Consider the following 9,798-nt stretch of genomic DNA (forward strand, 5'->3'; position numbering starts at 1 on the left):
AAAATGGATTATGGTTCATGTCGAAGAGCCCATAATGGAGTTGTAAGGAAAAACTTTATTTTCGTCAAAGAAAGAAAAGAAAAAAAGAAAAGGGAGAAAGAGAATAAGACAGAACCTTGTACTTTAGATCATTTGCTGTTAAAAAAGTCTGAATTCTCAATGATTAACGATCACACACTAACTCATTTAACCTCTTGTATGACTTGGTTGGGTTCTAGAACAAAAATAGAATTGGTATAGGTGTTGTCACAGAGGAAAACTAAATCATGTGAAAACTTTCTCTATTTTTTTCATATTTTTTTAAAAAAAATAGTTTTCAAAAACCTCATAGCTATTGCCCTGCTATTGAAATAGGAAGGAAATATGGGGCATCAAGAATAGACGATAAATGCAATAGAATGTTAGCTAAAGTCTATTAAATGTGAAGTTTTAATTTCTTTAATTTAATTAGAACAAAAAATTCATTTAACTTGAAGAAAAAAAATTATTAGACAGCTTGTGAAATTTACAAATGGTGCTGATACCAAATTTTTTTTTTTTTAAATTGTATATATTTGATTTAATTGATAAGTGGGATTGTAGGAAGCAAATTCTTAGCGGATCGATTATGAGAGATGATGGATGTGGGTAGAATGAAATGAATGATCAACAGTTTTTGTGCCGAAGGGGCGACGTGCGTGCTGAATTCTAATTCTACATCTAATTTACACTTTAGGAACAAAAGGAAAAAAAAAAAAGAGTAAGGAAACAGATTCATTATTTTATTCCTACAAACCAATGAATTTGTTTTTTTTTTATCCCCTACAAACCATTGAAAAGCAAAGGAAAGTCTTGGTCTTATAGGAGTTCTTACAAATGGTATTAAATAAGTTCTTAGTTTTTATTTTGCTTTGGACTTGATATTTTTTTTTTTATCAATTTGTATGATAGTTGAATTTTCGTTTCCATTAGCATCAATTATCTTCTTTTTTTGTTATATTTTTACCTGAATTTTAATAAAATATTAAATATGTAATTAATCGATATGTTAATCTACCATCAAAAGAAAGATGGAAAGACGCAAAATGTAGAATTAATAACCAAAATTCAGATAAAATGTACATAAATAAAAATCAATCAAATGAGAAGGAGAAACCATTTTGGAGATCTGGCTAGGGCGAGATTGATCGAAGTCGGTCTTATCAGCCATGGACGTTGATGAAGAAGACTTAAAAGAAAAGGGAGAAAATTATTTGCGGCCGAAGAAACCCTTTTTTGTTGCTGCAAAAAATTCATCATTTGATCATTAAAAAATTCATAATTTGATTCATAAAGCAAGAAATGTCCCTTAACATGAAAATGGCTAAACTTATCTGTACAGTAACAAGTACTATCCTCCTCAATAATCACGATTACCAATGGTTCTTTTTCCTCAGTAATATTCTTTTTTTTCTTCTGAGATATTATTGATATACGGAAATAGTATAGAAGAAGTTGCAGCAACTATTAATTTAGGGTACCATACTCATGATCTTAATTCACTTACGTCTTCACACATCATCTAATGATTCAGAACTCTTGAAATCATTTGAAAGTTGATAACTCTTATTTTATATCTAACGATGAATTTAATCTTATCAACACAGTATTCAAAAGGGATTGTAGAACTTCCCATTCCTTAATTTATTTTGGATTAAATGTTTAGATTCTCAGAATTGAGTGCCGAAGATTATAGTTTCGAACAAATGTGATTCTCTATTCTGATATGATAAACCAAATGAATACGATTGATCAACAAGAAAAGCCAAATAAATAAGTAATTCAAGAAGGACCAGGTTGAACGCACGTGCTTTGTACGTGAGTGCTGAGTGAGTTAATTTAGAAGGAAAAGGAAAAATATGCTCCTCATGCTTGACAGCGTCTGGATTTCACGGCTATGTCCCAAATAATTATCATAGTCATCCAAGTAATTTCCTTTTTTTTTTTTTTTGATAAAACAGAAGTCAATATGATAATATTATCATAGTCGTCCAAGTAATTTTCTTGATCAATAGAATTGGCTGGAGTGAATTTAATTTCAGATGAATTGATTTGCAGAGAAGAAGCAGTGACTAAAATTGAGAAGGGAAGATACTTGAACAACAAAATAAGAAACCTTTCTCTTAGAAAAGAAAATTCTCTTTTTATCAAAAAAAAAAAAGAAGAAGCCTTTCTCTCTCTCACTCTGTTATCTTGAAAATTCTCTTTAAAACTCTGTTTTTGAGTGTTATCTTGGTTTTATCCCGATTAGTTTGTGCTTCAAATTCTCTATCCCGAAATTACCTTCTGTCTTGTCTGTCTCGTATTTATATAGCTGCCGTGTGTATTAATACATTGAGAACTCAAGCAAACTCAAGCAAATCTTTGAATTTTTGAACTATATTTGAATTGTGTAAACCGAATTGAATTTTTGTATAAACACAGAATGGATATGACAAAAGGTAATTTTGGAATAGTGGATTTGAAGTAATTAATTTTATCCGTTTAAGTGTTTACCACTTCTCCATCTTCCCTCCCCCCAAAATTAATGAATAGATTTGAGCATGCAATGGATTCTGAATAGGTTTAAATAGACAACTCAATTAGACTTATTTAATTAGTGGGTACTGGATTGACTTGCGTTACCCATTTATATCGATTTAAAATTTCACATTTAAACTCAAACTTTTTTTTTTGTATGTTGATAGGTGTCGAGCCTATATAATAACAAATTCCTACTCACGAAAAATATTAATTTTGTGTATAGTGATAAGCAGGGTCGAATCTACAGGGACTAGAAAAATTCGTTTCTTCTAGAGTACAGAATAAGGGGGATTTTTATAAAAAAATGAGAATAATTAAATAACTTAAATTAAAAAAAGCCTAACTGATAATTTATTAAAATTGAAACAATAATAAATAAATTCTAGCCAAGAAATAACTTCGGAGATGGTTCACTTAATTGATTATTGATGCAATAATAATTTCATTTATTCACTGAGAAATAAGTTGTAACTATCAAACAAGCGATGATAATCAACCTCTCCTTACTGTATTGATGGTTAAGGTACGGCCGTTAATCACTGCCCTAATCAAGAAATAACTTTAGGTATGATTTTATAGTTTAATTTTCCAATTGCCATAAGAATTAGAGAAGTTTTGTTTTAATCAAAATAACACATTACGAGAGTTATTTTAAATTAGCTTATATGTCCCCTTGACACAAATCCAATCATGTCAGTTACGGATTTAATTGCGGATTTAATTGCTCTAATTGGTTATTAAACAATTACGGATTTAATTGCTCTAATTGGTTTTAAGTTATTAGATTAATTCAAATATCGAGTCCTAGATATTCAAATAATGTAATAACCATAAGAAATTAAATCACGAAGCATATGGATACCAGTAAATTAAAAATAAATATAATTAATTAGATCTCACAATTTTAGTTGAACCAAATCCTCCGTTGTTCGTTGACTAGAATGAAGAGTTTAATTCATCTCAATTGAAGAAATTGCACGCAAAATAGTAGAAGTAATTGCCACGGCCATTTTTCAATTGTTAGATGGAGTGCCAAGAGGAAAAGAAAAAGAAACGTTGTTTTTGTTTCTTGTCGAAAAGAAAAAAGTCCAGAATGATGTTCCTATTCCACTCGGAAAGAAAAGATAGACCACACTTGTTTCTTTCTTCGTTTCTTACTTTTACTAAAACTCCTCTTTCCAAACAAAATCCAAATCCTAATAAGCCAACAACTTTTTTTTTTTTTTCAAAAAGTTCTAAAAGATAACTTAGACTAGTATACTAACAAAAGTAGAAGAGTATCCATTCCTTGAAGAGTCCGACTCTTGCAACTTCAATTTGAAAGCCAAATTCCGAACTTTTCAGATGTGCAGGGTTAGATTTTGATGTGCCCATGCTGAACAGCACTGAAGCGCAGTGAAAAATCATATCTTTAATTCCTTTTTACTCCGAATCCCTACAGCCAACACCAATTACTAAATATGAGTAGAATCTATCAATTAACGCAATATTTGGTACAATTCAAGGGCAAAGAATCATAAATTTAATAACAAAAATGCAACCTATCATATGTGCTAGGTGGATAAATTTGAATTTCTTATCAATCTAGTAGCAATAAAATATGGGTATTTCTTATCAAAAAAATTTGGGAAAAAAAGCCAAAAAAATAAGTAAAATTTTAAGCGGGTCATTATTGGATATACCTATACCCATACCCATTTAAGATTACACCCATTTATGATCCACTCATTTTTACCTATTTATTTACGGGTATAAATGAATTAACATATTACCCAATCATAACCTACTTGAATCCATACCAATCACCAATTTTGACACATCTAATATTACTTTTAATTCAAAAGTTATTGGGTTAGTTTACACCAATCACCCCAGGGCTTTTATATGTTTTTCATACTTTTCTATTATGAAAGGTATGTGTTTAGATAACTGGTTCATAAATTTTTTTTTTCTCAAAGTTTATCTGTATCCCGTGCAAGGTGTGTAAAATAACGTAATTGTATCAACATCAGCAAGATGATGCCTTATATATATAGCATGACGTGCTGCAAAACAGTGGTAGGAGTTGCAGGGTCGGATGGGCTACATCCACAACACCCACAGCACCCAAGGGAGAAGATTTAATAGTCGGAATGCACGCCCTTCTATAAAACAAGTAGTCTCTTATCGCAGGAAAGTTTCCTAGTAGAATAGACAACGAGATGAAGAATTACTGGAACAACCACTAGAAAATTCAGAGATGGACCAAACCTTCCCAGACAAATTAATACCGTCTGAATCCATGATTATTGAACACCAAAAGCAACAAGTTAAGGTATAATTTGAAAGGACAACCATGAAATAGAGGATCCTTATCTCTCAAAAAGTTTTTAAAAAAGGTACGTAGTTATATGCTTGTGGGAACCAGAGAAGGTTCTTGATGCCATTGTTAATGCTAAGTGAAAAAGAATCCATTTTTATCAGATATTTGTTTGCGGGAAAAGAAGGAATCTTTGGTCTTTTTGAACCATACTTGTTAGTACTTCTTTTTACCCTGCCTTGAAAGGTTAGTTTATCTTCTTTGCTCATACTGCACTCATCTGCAAAGAAGTTTTCAAGAAAGTTTCTCTGAGTCCAACCCATTCTTGCTAATTGGAAATGACAAATCTTGTAGATTCTCCTTAATTGATTAAAATTAATTCCATAGCATTCTTTTTTTTTTTTTTACTATGAAAATTAAAATATTTTCATAGCAAGGAAAACAAGAATTCCATAGCATTCTTGAGTCCTGCTTCTCTTTCTCTTAGACACTGAAAATTTAAAATATTTTCATGGCGAGGAAAACAAGCAAGCATGGGCACTAAACAAACACTTGAATCAAAAAAAAAGAAGAAAGCAAGAAGTAATTTCGAGTAAAGAGGCAGACGTGCGAAGTGCGTACTTACCTCATTATATCTTTGTAGGGAAAGACCTTATTTTTGTTGTAAACTAGTATCATTAATTTACCTTCTTCAATACATTGTAAGTGCTAATCAAGCAATGAATGCAGTTATTGGAAGTCAAGTATGTAGTCACAATATATTTCTCCTCTTTTTTCTTTCTTTTTTGTGTTCGTCTATTACTTCTTCTTCTTTTATAAATGGACTCTTCGCTCCTGCTCTACTGTATCATCTCACGCTCTCAATCTTGATCTTCACCGTCCGTTAGCTCGTACTTGCAATGGTATTTCTCTTTTCTATTTTTGCTGATTTTCAAATGATGTAAATTTCCCTATTTTTAGTCATACCTATTCCTACATGTTTGTCATTATTGTTGTTCTAATCTACTGGTTTCTAAGCCTTTCGATTTGGACTTTTGTGATTTTCTATTGAGATCTGCTCCTAATTTGCTGCTGTGACCACTCTATGTTATTAGGATTTTATTCCATATCATATGCTGATATTTAAATTATTTTCCAAAATCTGTACATATCAATGGAAGATAGAAGCATCAATTTCGTCTGCTTTTGCATTCACTTTTTTTTTTTTTTTTTTTTTTTTTTTCAATGTCAAAATCTTTGAGCGATGGAGCAATGTAGTCATAGCGTTATGGATTTTTTTTAAAAGAAAAAGAAAAATGATTTTGTTTGGATTTCTTAATCAAATGGTACAGCGTCAATTGATCCTGTACATATTACGAAAGAATTTGTATTCATGATTCCTATCTTTATCTTTGTCCAGGATATGTACTCAATGCAACATAAATTTGCTACGGTTTGATGTCAAATGCTGGTCTCATCCCTTCTATATTCATCCCAACATATTTAATTACTTCGTTCAAATATTCGTAAAAGTTCTCTAAAACACAAAGGATAAAGTAAAGAAACAATTCCTAGAATATAAGAATAAAGAAACAGGATAACAATAGAAATGAAAAAAAAAATTAGTGGAATGGTATGTAAATTAATTCCTATTTTTCTTTTGCTAATTGATCAGAATACTTCACGACAATGAATACTAACAAGGACGTGCGAAGTGCGTATGTGCCTTTCTGTTTGTAACCAGGACACTCTTCTTATTTGTTACAAACTCTCATCAAAATTTTCTTCTTCACTATATTAATTGTAAATGCTAATCTGGCCAGTGAATGTAATTCTTGGTTTTTAACTGCATAATCACAATATATTTCTCTTGAATACTCAATGCAACATAATTTTGTTGCGATTAAATCTTGATATATATATATATATATATATATATCAAATGTTGGTCACATCCCATACAAATCAGCCCAACATGTTCAATTAGATTGTTAATTAGTGTTAAGGTTATGATCTTAACTGCGAAGTAAATGTTAAATTCCGAGTAACTGAGATTAATGTCATCTTATGCAGGTTGTGTATGAGAATGGCTGTTTTGATGAAATTAAAGGAAATGGCTCAATCAAGTTTCCAAGTCCACCTCAGTTGTCCCTTGCTTTGAGCTTAATTAGCCTTCTTAGCCACAGGAAAACAAAAACAAAAATACAAATAAATAAAATAAAATAAGATATATGAGAACCATCCTATTGCCTACATGTCAAAATTTCGATGATTCATGATTTCTTGCCTAGTGTTATCCCACAAGTAGTTTTTTTTTTTTTTTTTAATTTGGAGGAGAATTTGTTGCCAGATTATAACCGTAGTAAAAAAAAAATCTATTTCTTTTTTGATGAAGAAAACATTGATCAAGAATGAATTTTTTTTAAAAAGAAAAGATAAATGGCACGTGGAATGCACGTGGCAGGTACCTAAATGTTGGCCTTCATGCATTAGAGATTTGCCTGATTTTGGAGTGTTATTTTGTGATTTTCCGAAGAACTGTTTTGTAATGTAAATTAAGTTGGGGGAAAAAATTTAATAATTTTTTAGGATTGCAAAATTCCGTACTTAGAAGGCTTCATTTTTATTTCTTCATCTTATTCATAAAGCAGAAACTTATATTTTGTGAAGTTGTAGATGGGTATTGGACATGGCGCGTGTCTGTGGTGTCTATGTAGAAATGCGTAGTTGCTTGTTTGTTGATTTTTCACTCAAGATTATATCACAAAATTACAAATTACCATGCAAGGGCTTCAACTTTAGTTTCCTTCTTTTTTCTTGTGAAAAGAAAAATAATTTTTTGTTTCGACTATTAGATGGTAACAACACTATTGCATATCAGGTTTCAAAACTTGATGGTGTGCCAAAACAAAAAAAAAAAGATAAATTAGAACTTGACAAATTTTGGTGAAGTGCTAATGTGACTATTTGCAGAGTATTTAGAAGATGTAGCACAGAGAGTCAGATACACAACACTTAAGAATCAATGTCAACCTTCTCATTTCCTACCAAAAAGAAAAAAGAGAAAAACTCTAACCTTTTTAACATTCAAAATAACTCTTAATTTTTTCTCATATCAAAATGAAACTGTAAGATCAGTCTTTTTTTTATTTCAAAACAAAAATGTAAGACCACTCTTAATTTTTTCTCTTTTTTTAATAGCGAAACAAAATTTTATGATCACTGTTAATTTTTCCCTTTTCATCTCGAAACAAAACTTTGGGTAAGTCTTCAATTAACTTTCCCTCTTAATTTGAGTGGTGTGATTTTGGTCATGATTGGTGTTTCATGTCATAAATTATAATTCAACAATTTCTTGCAATTAGCGTTTAAACTAGTTATTTATACCACAAAACGCTTTAATCCACAATGTTATTGAAAGATTTTCAACATACTACGTACAAATCTGTTCAAAAAGCAGGTGAAGAACTAGTTGCTAAATATTATCATAGCCTTTCCATGTTGACCTATGACCAGCTCTTTGGTTTTTTTTTTTTTTTTTAATTAGTTCCAAAAGGAATCTGATGGCAGGATGGCTTCCTAGTAGAACAGACAATGAGATAATCAGAACACCCATCTTAGTAGTAAACTCAAAAGCTGGACCAAACCACCAGCAAGAAATTATTTTACTATCTTAATCCCTGATTAATTAACAGCAAAATTAAAAGCAGCAAGGTTCTTTTAAATAGGATCAAGCTGGAAGATGCCTGGAAAGGCTCAAGTACAATTGAAAAGATAACCAAATTAGGGATCCTAATCTCTTGAAATTGTAAATTGGCTCAAAAAATGATTGTTGTTGAATTTGGCTAAAAAATGATGCTCTTGTTGTCCCATCTGGTTTCAGAAGATAAGTACGGACGTGTACAAGCTAAACATTCAATGAATGGAATTGAAGCAAAGGACAAAAGTTCAGAATAACAAATTGAGTGATTCCCTATCCTAATAGTTAACATAGGAGATTGAATTATTTATTTCTTTGTTTTTTTAATCGTAAGAACCCGAATTGTGCACGTAACTGTAAAAATTATATGACATTTTACAATTTGATAATCACAGGATATGTCCTTTTGAATGTTGATTGGCTCTGGCATGGATGAAGATCTAGAAGTACTTGTACGATTGATGCACGAGGGCAAGCGTGTTTGTTGGGATTGATTCGAAATGCTTAGTAGATTCCAATCAAGCAGCTATGCAATTTATTTTATTATTTATTTATATATTTTATAAGTATGTAGCTAGGCAATGTATCTATCAAGATTTTATTGTTCATGTAGCAAAGGTTAATTTGGTCTAGGATTCTGAGACAGTATTGGATTTGTATGAATCTAGTTGGGACTGTTGCTAGTGTTTTTCCTAGGTTTGATATTGTAAACGAAAAACCAAAATAGACTGTTTTCTACCGTTTTTCCTAGTTATGATGGAAATTAGCATATGTCAGGACGACAGTTACTATGGCTAACATGCACCTAGAGCAAATCCCATTGGTAACATGTCTAGTGGCCATTTTTCTGCAAATGTGAGCTCCATTTTCTTCATTTTTCGCTGATTTTCTCTATGCAATTCGTCATTGATCAAGATTTTGCTGGTCTGTGGTCTACGACTCTAAGACAGTATTAGCTAGATATGTATGGATCTAGTTATTGGGACTGTTTCTAGTGTTTTTCCTAGGCTTGATATTGTAGACTTTTTCTTTTACCAACTACGATAGAAATTGGCATTAAAATTGCAAGGAGAGCAGTTACTATGGCTAACATGCTCCTAGGCTTGATATGTTTTTTTTTTTTAGTATTTTGAAACATTAAAAAAACACGAATTATGCACGCAATTCTGAAAAATTATATGGGCATTTTACCATTCAAATATATTCACAGACTTAATCCTTTTGAGTAATCCTTGGACCTCATTTGCTACCATTTGTATTTAGTTCTAAAGTTAGGAAG

This window comes from Coffea arabica, chromosome 3e (assembly GCF_036785885.1).
Source record: "Coffea arabica cultivar ET-39 chromosome 3e, Coffea Arabica ET-39 HiFi, whole genome shotgun sequence".
NCBI lineage: Eukaryota > Viridiplantae > Streptophyta > Magnoliopsida > Gentianales > Rubiaceae > Coffea > Coffea arabica.